The sequence below is a fragment of the Electrophorus electricus genome, unplaced genomic scaffold, assembly GCF_041902795.1.
Source record: "Electrophorus electricus isolate QZ-2024a unplaced genomic scaffold, ASM4190279v1 Scaffold53, whole genome shotgun sequence".
NCBI classification, from domain to species: Eukaryota; Metazoa; Chordata; class Actinopteri; order Gymnotiformes; family Gymnotidae; genus Electrophorus; species Electrophorus electricus.
In genome coordinates this window covers 771,331-785,118 of record NW_027658771.1, presented here as the reverse complement: position 1 = coordinate 785,118, position 13,788 = coordinate 771,331, and the positions used below count along the sequence as shown (strand labels likewise).

General features: G+C 39.5%; 1 long non-coding RNA gene across 1 annotated transcript in view; it reads left to right on the top strand.

Annotated features, from left to right (window-relative positions):
* Window positions 1-12,686, top strand: part of LOC145656171 (uncharacterized) — a 119,268-nt gene extending 106,582 nt beyond the window's left edge. Inside the window, exon 3 of the long non-coding RNA XR_014121867.1 lies at window positions 11,593-12,686. This is a non-coding gene — a long non-coding RNA (uncharacterized LOC145656171). The remainder of the gene's footprint in view (window positions 1-11,592) is intronic.
* Window positions 12,687-13,788: the final 1,102 nt, after the last annotated feature.

Below are 13,788 nucleotides of genomic sequence, written 5' to 3'. Positions count from 1 at the left end.
TACAATGCTCTGTCCAGTCATGCCAAAGCCAGTTTTCTTTCAATTCAATGTATGTACATGAATTACTTGAAGACATGAATAGAAATCTATAGAGGCATTACTCATTATGTCATGACCCTGTTATCTATTAGAAACCCACAATTTATCTGAATTAATTATTCATAAATAAATTGTCAGTTTCATGTCCATTCAGATTTCAGTGGAGATCAGCAGGGGTCTATTGCTGTGTATTATTATTCATAACACTGTGCCTGCAAACTGTGAGAACAGACACACACAGGTTATTTTCCAGTCCTTGAGTGCTTTTGTGGCACTGCTTGACAGTTGGTGGAGTGTTCCTTAAAAGAGCCACTGAGCATGATGGATTCGGTAGTAGGAGTTTAGTGAGCAGAGAGGACGAAGACTTACGAGTGCAGGCCATGAACACCCCCCTCCACCTGAGCAGACATGGTCCTCTTCTCAAACTTCAGCTCTCCAGAGTACATCATAGAGCTACACTCAACATAGAAAATGACATTACACACAAGCATTCACTCACACACAGCTTCCTCTCTTCCATTTTCTGCTGACCTTCCAAAGAACCCTTGAAGCTATAAAAGATAAGAAAGACCATAAATAGAAATGTGTTTGTAGACAAAATATATCCTAGCATTTGAAAAACTGATGTTTTTCAGTGTACATGAAAAGGGAAGTAGATTCATCTGAACCCACATCTTGTTTTTTCAGTAGATGAGTACTGCTGTTGAGCCTTCTTACAATGACAATGGTTTTATTTAAGCCCTATTCAGTAATTACACAACACTGAAAACATCACAGTAAAACAGCAGTATGACCAGCACTTAAGAGTAAATACCTGAGTGCTTTTCACTTGGCTTAGAAGATTTTAAAGCATGCATTAATGCTACATAAGACCATATTGGGGTATTTGAGAAAATCAACAGCAAAGCTAAAGGTCCAGAGATTATAAAGGTTACCATGAAGGTGATACACATAATATGGGTTTTCCCAGAAACTAGTAAACCCAGCTGACATTTGCTAGACAGCAAACATTGGAGGTGTCTAGTGGACAGGAAATATCTACAATAAACCTTTTATATTTGTTTATCAGGGAGTGTGTATTCTCACAACAGTTCTGAGGAAAATTGCAAATAAATGAAAATCCAGGAAGTTGCAAACAAATTTGATTCTTTTCACTAAACAATGGTTTCTCAATTGCATGCATCTGCGTGCACAAGGAAAACAACTCCTAAATAGAAATAACATTATCACATTAAATGATTTAAGGTATATGATCACAGGAAACAAAAGAAAGTCTGATTGCCTTTAAACTAGGTTTGAATCCTTTAAGCAGACAACCTCAGAGCAATGGAAAACTGAGCCGAAAGCAAAAACTTTGGCCAAGTGTGAAAAGGCCATCCATAATTACCATAATAAATGTTATCTCACGGTGCACCCTTGTTGAAATGATGATCAAGTAGAAATGTGTTCATTTTCAATAGACTAGGTTCCTTTTTTCCATTACACTAGCATAATGTCCTTAGTGGTTGCAGCCTATTCTGGTAACACCCTCATAGCAGGACAAACATTATAGAAGTATGGATAGGCTTGCTTGGTGAATGTTTGTCTGAAGGTGTGCACATATCTGTTGTTGAGAGGATCAAAGAAGGAGATCAGACCACTGTCCCAGTCCAGGAGCACTCTGATCTGCTGGAGGGTCTGCTTCATGGCAAGAGGCATCAGCCTCTCGTCTGACACTCCTATCCCATATTTACCCTTGTACTAACCCACTTGCCACAAGCCATGCTTTATGAGGTCCTCACAGACTCACAGAAGAAAAAGTGATACAGCCTATTAAAGAATGTCATGCTTCAGTTACATGCTTTTTTCTGTACTCACACTTCCTCCAAATGTCTCACAGAATCAAATCATTTTCAACCTGCCATGAAGTGGATACAAATCAACAGAACGGCATAAAGAGAAACCACAACAACAGATGAATAAACAAAACAAGACTTTCCATGTTCAACTTGACATCTTTATTAGTTGGTAGTTGTTTAGTTGTTTTTATTTTTTGCTTTCTGCGGAATATGTAAGGACCTGTTTCCACTGAAATATAAACCACTAAACAGAACTAAAGTGCTGAAAGGCATATGTGGAAAAGGAAAACATTACACAATCAAAAACAACCATATTTTGTGCATCTTACTAATTAATTAAATTTCAGTTCTAATTCAATGATTACATCCAACCTAGACATACAGGTTTTGCCTGTTAGAACATAGGGGAATCTTTTTAGCAATATATATTGCTGACTGAACTGACTGGCATCTATTTAATGCAAATATCATGGTCATTCCATAGAAAACTACAATAAACACAAGCTGCAGTACAAGATCTCATCATGCATCTTACTGAGATGTAATCTGATCTCCATGTACTGTTCAGAGGAACTCAAAGTCTTTGTCCAGCTCTTTGAAATTAAAATATTAAGTCACAAATAATGATTCCTATGAACATTAAACATATGTAACAAATGTGTCTTTTATTTGAATATATAGTGTTCTAGAGTTAAGGCACTCTCAGTAGAAGTATTCTCTCATAATGAATGAGACTACTGTTTGCGAAGGCAGGAAAGCCTCTCTCAGTGAGCTTGAAGGTGAATATGTGGACATGTGTATGACATAGAAGTCCATGCTCTGTGTCAGGCCTGTATTGCTATGACCCTCTGTGGAGGCTCTACTTCACAATGAAGGGGATTAGCGCTTTTGCCCAGTACCCACTGGAGAAGGTCCTCTCCAAGAGCAGCTCCCTTCTCTGGGCTCCACACCCACACATACACACACACACACACGCACAGGGCCCACATCACACATGCACATATACACCAGTGACCCAGCAGAGTCCCTGATTGAAAGCCCACAAAGCCCAGAAGAAGTTTATAGGAGCAAAAGCTTCTAAGTAAGCAGGAAGAAGCTGCTGAATAGGACAAACACCACCTCTGCTCAGCATATCTGATTGGGGAAATTTGTGTGAGTTCCTCAGAAGCAACATTTAAAAAAAATAACAGGCACATTGAAAGGAGAAACAGTAATTTCCATAAACTGTAAGAAACAGGTGAACTGGGGTTGGCAAGAGAAGAGGTTAAGAAAGGTCTGCTTGTGTGTGCACATGTGTGCATGCATACCAGCTTGTTCAATATTATTTTTCATTTTTATCACATACTGAAAGTTGCCTAGGTGCTCTGCTACATCAGTCACCATTCCAGAGGCCTTGATCCTGAAAGAACATGCAGGAATGGATGTTGGCAGATTCCATGTGCTGAATGTACACATAGAATTAACAGATACAGAATATATCCTCCTACAAGAGAGGTTTATTGGTAGCTACAAATACATAAAACAGTTTAGTCAAAGTGCTTCCAAAAAAGATCTTATAGCAACTTTAATGATAAAGCATACCAGACTTCACAAGTATTTTTGTTGCATAATTATCTCTGACTCACCCACTAGAGGGCACAACATCCCTATTTAGTCATTTAGTGGTAGTGAATGGCCTGGGCCAATTAAAATTAGACTAACCTTAGCCTTCTATGTTTTATTAAGTTATCCTCTCTTCATTATGTTACACCTACATGATTCAATTATTTCTCCAATTCCCACAATGCCTTAGACTCAACCGTCACACTAATCCTTTAAGGTAGAAGTTCTCCTATTGATTAGTTGTCAGCCTTAGTCAGCTTTATGATTGTATAAGAGACATTAAATTTAAATTATTCAATTGTTTAGTTATTGCAATTAATTTGTTTAAAAAATGTTACAATGGTGTAATAGTCAGCAAATATATCTATGTGTAAGGATATAGGCATGCAAATTGTGATACAAGGTTACTTATTTATGCATTTTTGATGATGATTATACTACTGCAGCGCTTTGTGATGCTAATTAGACTACTGAAGTGCTGTGTGATGCCAGCTAGACTACTGCAGTTCTGTATGATACCAGTTAGACTACTGCAGAACTGTGTGATGCTGATTAGGCTAATACAGTGCTGTGCGATGTTGATTAGACTGCTGCAGTGTTGTTCTTTATGGGCTTCCTGTCTGTAGGTTAAAGAAGCTGCAGAACATTCAGAAAATGGCTGCTGGAGTTCTTACACACACCAGCTTAAGGGAACATATAACTACTACACTCAAACATTTACACTGGGTTCCTGTTCGTGGCTGTGTGCAGTACAAAATCCTTCTCTTGGTTTTTGCCCTCATGGTCTGACCTGTCCATCCCTTTCTGGTGTTCCTCATATGTCTTTTCCTTCACTCTGTCTCCATCCCTCTGACACTCATCTGCCCTTTAATTGGTTACTATAGTATGCACTTGCATCAATATTATGTCTATTTTTTTTAACCAATTTTACTCCCTCCTGTTATCTTATTTATATATTTGAATCTTCTTTATATTTTATTTGACCTTTTTTATATTGTATGAACTTGTAAAGTGCCATTGGGTAACAAGAAATGCCCGTAATTTCTTAATTAGAATAAAATTCTTCTTCTTCTTCTTCTTCTTCTTCTACTTCTTCTTCTTCTTCTTATTATTATTATTATTATTGTTATTATTATTATTATCAAACATTGTATTGATCATCCTTTCAAAGGTTGCTGGTGTTACTTTTGGGCTATTATTATCAAATTTAGAATGGTGTGTTTTGCCTGGAATTAGTTTCTTTTGTATTGAGCAACCTAATGGAAAAAGTTATTCTTGAGCAGATAATCTACTATTTTTCACTTAATGAATCATTGATTTCAAGCATGCCTATAAAGCAGATCATTCTACGTGCACAGCACTGACAAAAATGATCGACAAGATATTTTTACAAGAAAATAATGGTCGGAATCGTATTATTTGACTTTACTGTGGCATTTGTTATTAACAAAACAAAGTATATATGGGTTTAGTCTATGGTAAAACAGCAGTTTCTCCTCCCCTAGATGCTTTCATTGTGGTGTTTCCCAGGGGAGCTGTCAGGAAAGAGCTGTCTAAGCTCTGGTTAGCTGAGAATGAATCTGCAAGCCTCACACTGCCCTGTCAGTAAGGAGAGCGAGCATGCCTCTCTCATGGCTCAGAGCTCAGGAGAGGCTGCCCTGCGGTCTAATGGGCGTCTTTAGGAATATCTGTGATAGTAAACACAATATAAATTATGCGAGAGCTCAACATAGTCACACTGCCAGGCAGGTTAGTTAAACCAAAACCCAAAACAGATGCAGCATGCAGATCTGTATTGTCTTGGTCACCACAGTATGGAACAAGTTACCAACTATGATCATGGGAGTACACAGTTTTGTTGGTGGAGCCCAGGAAGAGCAGCTGCTACCTCAGCTAATGGGGATCCAAATAAAGACACGAAAAACAAAGAAATTTCAGTAGTTATAGGAAGTAAAGCTGTTCTGTAGAATTCAGAATTACAACTCAGACTGCATATTTTTGCAGGACACAGTTATATTGCTTTGCTGACAAATATGAAAGGATGATATAAAAGTTGTTGTTTTGGAGCAGAACAGCATCTAGTCTGGTAGGCTACTACTTCAACTACTCACTTCTTCAAGAGGTATCCACAGTACTTCAGGTACAAACCGTTCTATTCTATCCTCTACAGATTTCTGTGAGTTTATGTTTGCATAATATGAATTTCTGTTTACATTCATCAACTTTTTTATGAAATATACTGTATAGTGAATTTCTTGAAGTCTACACCATAATGAAGTTTATGAAAAAACAATGTTTATGAAAAAAAGCATTTAAATGCTCCTCAATCAAAGAGTATTAATTTTGTAAAATGGTGGGTAGTTAAAATAGTATTATTTTCTGCTTTCTACTAATTTTACTTCACTTGTTGTGAAGGAAAAAAAAACTACTAAGCAACCACATGTAACTTATGATGTGTTATAATCTGAAATTGTTTAGTGGATGAAACACTGCAGGTGCTGTTGTTGTTAGTGCTAACTGCTTTATAGTACAGAAATAATAAATGCTGAATCTCCTGATTGTCTTATTATGGCTTTATGTTATACAAATTTTCTGCCTTCCTCTATTTTAGGGAAAACAATGGCGCTGTCAAAGCTCAACCAAGCTACTAAGAGTTTCACCAAAGCACAGGATTACAGAAATGACATCATGCTGCTGATGCAGCCCTATGCTAACTGGGAGCAGTATCTATTGCCGGCACCCGTCTCCATCGATTTACTGGCTCAGCTGGTACGCATTTCTGCTGCAGATGACTTCTCCATCAATAAAAATCCACCAAAAGACGGGTTCAAATTCATCAGATACCCCAATTCTTTTAGGGCCTGCCTCTTTCAAGTATGTAATGGTTGCTGGCAAGCCTTTAATGTTGCTCACAAGAACATGGACCAAATTCGTATGTACACCGGACAGGTTCCAGAGTACATCAAAAACTCAGTTGGGCTCATAATACAGGAGGATGATGGTCTTGTCCAAGCCTTCTTACCAGCTGAGCTTCAGAACATTGCACACATATCATCAGAATGCTTAAACCTGGCCATCATGACTGAGAAACAATTCTCAGATATCATCAAGCTGATGCAAGAACTGGTGGAGGCTTTGGTGAATGCAAGACAGAGTCATGATGAGGAGATGGAAGAAATCAAGAAAAACATTGAGATAGCAAAGATTAAACGGGCTGAAGCTAAGGAGGCAAGCGACAGGGCCGAGGCTGCTTTCAATCTGGCTAATGAAAGATTAGCTGAGGACAGAAGGGCCTACCAGCAAGCAATGAAAGATTTGCCAAGTGGATGGGGCCTTTTTGGCCTGAAGCTAATATCAAGTATGTCAGAGCAAGCAATATCAATAGCCTGTGCGTTTGCAACAGAATTTCTTCCAGGACAAATTATCCAAACCTATCTCCAAGCGGACACTATTACACCAAAAGCCATAACACATGTGATCAAAAACTGAAAAGGCACTCCTGAAAGCCACAGAAACATGGCCACTGGAATGAAGAGTAACGTGGATGAAATGTTGGCAACAAGTAACATATTTTCTAAATCTATAACATTTCTACTAGTGGTTGAGAAAATGGAAGAACTTTGCAAAGGTAAGGAAATAAATTGGCCTGAGGTGTATGATCAGGAGAAGCAAATGGTAAAGTCTGATTACTTGGTGGGACTATTTCAGCAAGTCAGCAGAGATATACAGCAAGAAGCTGAATGCCCGATTAAATCCGAGGCACTAGGCATCTGTGACAAGGGTATCTCCACTTTAACAGAGCTAGGTAAATATGCTCCAGAGGGGAAATGTGATGATGCCAAAACAGAGGAGCTTATTAAAGCCATTGACGAACTGAATGTAAGGGCCATGGCCTTTTATTCCAAAAGCAAGTCTTTTACAAATCAGCCATCTTTCTTGACAGCACCCCCCAAGTCAAGTCAACAGCAAATCTATGACTCAGCAAATACAGATGTGGTCCAGATGCACTTAAGACAATCTCATCTACGTCTACAAATGGCTGAAACCCAGCTAAAAATTGCAAATGAACGGAACGAGAAGACTATGGACAACTTGGATCAGAAGAAAAAAGCTCTTGCTGAAATTGTGAGTGAGCTGAAACATTATAATCTCAAGGAGATCGACTTCAACAAGAGAATTGTGGTGCTAGCGAAAGGCCTGGAAATCATGGGGCAGGTGAAAGAACAGTGGGAGAAACTGGTGCACTTCTTTCAGATCATTTCAAACATTGTTAAGACCACTCTTAGTGAAAATCTTAAACATTTTAAACAGACTGTTGAAATAGCTGTAGAGAACAACTACACCTACAGCATGTTTGTCAAAGACAAAATCTACACTAATGCTCTGAATGCTTCTGCCTACGCCTATTTGGTTAACATGATGTCTACCACTTACACTGAGGTGTCTGTCCAGTACCTGATGAACAATGTCAGTACTCTGGGAAGACTGATGACCATGGATCCAAACTCACCTCAGTTCCTTGCAGAGATTGACAAGTTAGGGAAGGAATGCGAATCTGCCCAAAATGGTATCAACAGCCTTGCAGCAAGAAACAGGAAGGAGTTTTACAACAGATGCGAGGAAAGAATAACTCAAATCAAGACAATCCTTACCGCAGCACTGGCCCCACTGAGTGAAAAGGACAATCTCAATCTGAAGAAGGCAATAGATGCAATGAAGGAACCAATTCAGAAGGTGGAGGAAGACAAACCAGCAACTGAGATGAAGGCTATAACTGAGGATGATGCTGACCAATATGCATAACTTCATAATAGTGCATTTAATAGTGCATTTTCCTATACTTTTCTTTTCTTTTTTCTGTCATTTTAATGTAGTATGTATACAGTATTACATTTGACAAAAACATGATTAGAAGGTTTGACCTAATTCCTGTCTGTTAATTTATTCTGAATAATCAATTTTGTTCTTTTGATTAAATTACTGCAGCATCATACTGTCTCGTGTTGTTTTTCTTTGTGATTCAAAGAACTTTAAAATCCAAGAGGTAATATGTATGCCAAACAAACAAACAAAAAAACATTTCAGATTGCAGAGTAGCTATTACTAATTATTAGCTATTGCTCATCTCTTTTTCAGTAGAAAAAAGAAATTGGAGTTTAGATTTACTAAAGTGTAATGAGTGAACTAAAGCCATTAGATTTTAGTAAACTCACAATTCTTCACACATTAATTGTGTTGCACATTGAGTGTGAGTGCAGTGTGGTGAACAGAGGAATACAGGCTCAGTAAAGGAAGTAGCATTTCTTAGCAGCTAGGGTGGTACTGATGGGCCCAACATCTTAGTAAAAACAAAGTCTGACACTTTACACAAAAAAGAAATCACAGACACTATGATTTCATTATTTCAAAACATTAGCTATAATGAATCATTTTAGTGAATTATTATGATTATGAATTATGACTGCTCAAGTAAGGACATCCATGTATGCAAACAAAGCCATTATAATAAACACTCTCTCTCTCTCTCTCTCTCTCTCTCTCTCTCTCTCTCTCTCTATATATATATATATATATATATATATATATATATATATATATATATATATATATATATATATATATATATATATATACAGTGCATCCAGAAAGTATTCACAGTGCTTCACTTTTTCCACATTTTGTTATGTTTCAGCCTTATTCCAAATTGGATTAAATTATTTTTTTCCCCTCAAAATTCTACACACAATACCCCATAATGACAAAGTAAAAAAAGTTTGTTTGGAATTGTAACAAATTTATTAAAAATAAAAAAAACAAAAAAATCACATGCACATAAGTATTCACAGCCTTTACCATGACACTCAAAATTGAGCTCATGTGCATCTTGTTTCCACTGATCATCCTTCAGTTGTTTCAACAACTTGATTGGAGTCCACCTGTGGTAAATCCAGTTGATTGGACATGCTTTGTAAAGGCACACACCTGTCTATATAAGGTCCCATAGTTGACAGTACATGTCAGAGCACAAACCAAGCCATGAAGTCCAAGGAATTCTTTGTAGACTACTGAGACAGGATTGTATCGAGGCACAGATCGAGGGAAGGGTACAGAAAAATTTCTGCAGCATTGAAGGTCCCAATGAGCACAGTGGCTTCCATCATCCGTAAATGGAAGAAGTTTGGAACCACCAGGACTCTGAGTGATCGGGGTAGAAGGGCCTTAGTCAGGGAGGTGACCAAGAACCCAAGGGTCACTCTGACAGAGCTTTAGCATTGCTCTGTGGAGAGAGGAGAACCTTCCAGAAGGACAACCATTCCTGCAGCACTCCACCAATCAGGCCTGTATGGTAGAGTGGCCAGACGGAAGCCACTCCTCAGTAAAAGGCATAAGACAGCCTGCTTGGAGTTTGCCAAAAGGCACCTGAAGGACTCTCAGACCATGAGAAACAAAATTCTCTGGTCTGATGAAACAAAGATTCAACTCTTTGGCCTGAATGCCAAGCGTCATGTCTGGAGGAAACCAGGCACCGCTCAGCACCTGGCCAATACCATCCCTACAGTGAAGCATGCTGGTGGCAGCATCATGCTGTGGGGTTGTTTTTTGGCAGCAGGAACTGGGAGACTAGTCAGGGAAAGATGAATGCAGCAACATACAGAGACATCCTTGAAGAAAACCTGCTCCAGAGTGCTCTGGACCAGGGTGAAGGTTCACCCAACAGTACAATGGCCCTAACCACACAACTAAGATAATAAAGGACTGGCTTCAGGACAACTCTGTGAATGTTCTTGAGTGGCCTAGCCAGAGCCCAGACTTGAACCCAACTGAACATCTCTGGAGAGATCTGAAAATGGCTGTACCCCGGCGCGCCCCATCCAACCTGATGGCGCTTGAGAGGTTCTACAAAGAAGAATGGGAGAAACTGCCCAAAAATATGTGTGCCAAGCTTGTAGCATCATACTCAAAAAGATTTGAGGCTGTAATTGCTGCCCAAGGTGCTTCAACCAAGTATTGAGCAAAGGCTATGAATACTTATGTACATGTGATTTTTGTTTTTTTTATTTTTAATAAAGTTGCAAAAACTCCAAACAAAGATTTTTTCACTTTGTCATAATGGGGTATTGTGTGTAGGAGTTTGAGGGGAATTTTTTTTTTTTTAATCCAATTTGGAATAAGGCTGTAACATAACATAAAATGTGGAAAAAGTGAAGCGCTGTGTGTGTGTGTATATATATAAATATATGTCATTTCACTTTTATTGGGGATTAATTAGTCCAGAGGCCTATAAGAGCTTGTCAAGGAAAAAACGTGTGTATGGGTGCATGCATGTATATGTATATGTATATTAGGAACCAAGCATTAAACCATTAAGCTGCAATAAAACTGAGACACAATTGTCTTGGAGAAAAGAAAAACCATGTTCAGTTAGCACAGGCTGTATCAAAAGCCATAGAACCAGAGGACATTAAAATCATAATTCTCACCTTGCATAATCTCTCATGATTCAACTGTATATGTAAACAGATATGCATTGGTGTGTTGTAAGGTGTTCTGCCATTATCTGATGATATGTTTGCAGAAAGTGTGTTACATCTCTAGAGAGACAATTGCCTCCTGGCCTCTTTTTGGTGGAGAATGGAAAAAGATACACATATACACAGACCCGCGCACGCATGCACACACACACACACGCACGCAGCATTAGTTTAGCTGCAGATGCAGTTACTGCATCAACACTTCTAACGTGACTGCCATGTGGCCTCTGCAAGTCCAACCCTCATCAACATGTGCTTCATGTATCTGGATCTCTTTTTATCTCATTCTTATTTTTTATGTCATTCTTTCTCTTTCTCTCTTATCCCTATAGGCTCTATTTGCTTTCTGCTAGCAAACAAGAAGTTAAAAAGACTATAAGAACCATCTCATGTACAAACAGTGGAGGGGGGGGTTGAGGTGTGAGTGTGTATGCATTCGTGTCTGTATTTGCCAGTGCCTTTGCCTTGCAGAGCTTGAAATGAGTTCAGAGGCAGTCTGGAGGTGAGACTGATCTCTTCCTTCCTTCTTTCTTCCTCTCTCCTTCTCCCTCTTTCTCTCTTGTTCATTGCCCTGGTTTTAGGAGTGTGATGCGATGGATTTGGGAGCGGAAAAGTACACAAGCGGATGTATGGGCTTCTGCTGCCCCTCCTCTCCACCCGAGAAGCCGATCCATGTCCTATCACCATTCCTGTGAGTGTGCATGAAGGGGAGAGAGAAGGAGGGGAGCCAGTGCTTGTGTGTGTGTTTGTGTGTGTGTGTGTGTGTTTGTGTGCATACGCGCATGTGTGCATGTCCCAGCACCCATTCTGAGGGGAGGAGGGAGCTTTAACTGGCCGTTGGATGTCACAGAAGCAGGAGTGTGTGAGAGAGCGCAGACAGAACAGCCGGGGGTCCTGACGGAAGAGGGAAAGACTGTGCGGAACGACAAGACAAGGGGCTGGCACGTGGACCTTTCAGCCAGCGCTTGCAAGGCATTGGACAATAGGAGCAGGCTGCACTACAACTCTCTGCCTGGAGCCCAGAAGCTGGTGTTGCTTGAGTCTTGACTTTGCGTTTTCTGAACGTTACGGCGGAGAGCCACTGTGCTGGGGGTCTCGTGGGCATTGCCAGTGTGCTGGAGGTGCTGGGTGTTACCTGTGCAGTGCGTCTAAGGTTTGGGTGAGGGAGGGAGCAGCAGGGGAGCATGGCTATACAGCTGATGCCTGAATCCGCCATCTGCCTCCTTATGGTAAGTGAAGTGTTCGATCCCCTCCAAGACAGGAACACACACACACACACACACACACACACACACACACACACACACACACACACACACACACACACACACACACCTATAGCAGTGACTGCCACACCCTAGGGACAAAGTCTTCATTGGTCTCTCTGGCTAGATTGCTCTATTGTATTTGATTATTGTTCTCTAACACTCCCACCCTCCCTCTCTACACTCTCCCTCACTCTCTCTCTCTCTACCCCTACACACAGCACTTTGACCACGTGTACCTCTGCAGTAGGACAGCAGAACTAATGCAGCATAGAGATCGTCTCTATACTTAACATTATAATAATAATCTGCAATGCTTGAGAAATGCAGACTGTGGAATGTGGATTTTAAATTGCAGGTCACCTTACCAAATTGTGGACTATTAAATAAAGTTTGTTTTCTTATGCAGACTGTGTGTGTGTGTGTGTGTGTGTGTGTGTGTGTACACTGACTATTTCCCTTTGTTTGTTTTATCATTTTTATTTTCATTGCAAAATCTGATGTGTGTGTAGTCTTAAATAGCGTCTCATATGGAAGGTAAACACATACTTTCAGAGTTAGACTGATTTGACTGAAACACTAATCAATATCTTAACATTGTTTAACTGCAAAAGTGTATAAATGGTTTTGATAACCACTGAAAAGATATGGAATGATGAAATGTATGTAGGGCCATTCTAATGTACTACTGACCAATCATTCTCTGCCTCAGGAAGTGTCCTTAATCTCTTATCCAACTCTCTGAGAAAAGGAGAGCGATAGAGAGAAACAGACAAAGAAATATGTAAATGTGCAAAGTAAATGTGTGTATCTTGCTTATGGTCAAAGAAAGAAATCTAATAATTCTGTACTAGACAAATGTGTGACAGATTTACTTAGAGAAGTAAAATAGTTTGAGGAGTTCAGAGTTTTAATAGTGTTGCAGAAGAACAACAAAAACATTGCCTGAATTTCAGAATCCCAGAAAACAGGCACAGAAAATTTGAGAGCAGACTGCTAAATTCAACTAAACAATCCAAAAGAGCAGGGGGAGCAGTGCCAGTACCAGACAGCGATGGCGCAGGTCGGGACACTCTCTATGATGCTGTTGCAGACCAGATCAGGATGACGGACATGCTGTCCTTCTTCAGTCTCCTCAGGAAGCAGAGCTTTCTTCACTAAGGAAAAAGTGCTCAGGGACCATGAGAGATTGTTTGTGATTTTAAGAGAGTGTATGTTCTCACTCTTCACTGTATGTATTAGGGTGTGAGGCATTTGCATCCTTCTGTAGTCCACAGTCATCTCTTTTGTCTTTTTGACAACCAGAGAAAGGCATGTCTGGAGAGACTGTGACAAAGGCTTTGACTTCTTTAATTATTTCTGTATTGTTTTTCATGGTATAAATAAAATGTAAAAAGGCAAAGCTAAAGCAAACATATGAATCTAATTAATCTAATTAAGGCTAAAGTGAAAAGAAAGCAAGCCCACAATAGTTTATTCTATTCTATTCTATTCTGTGTGATGACAATGGAA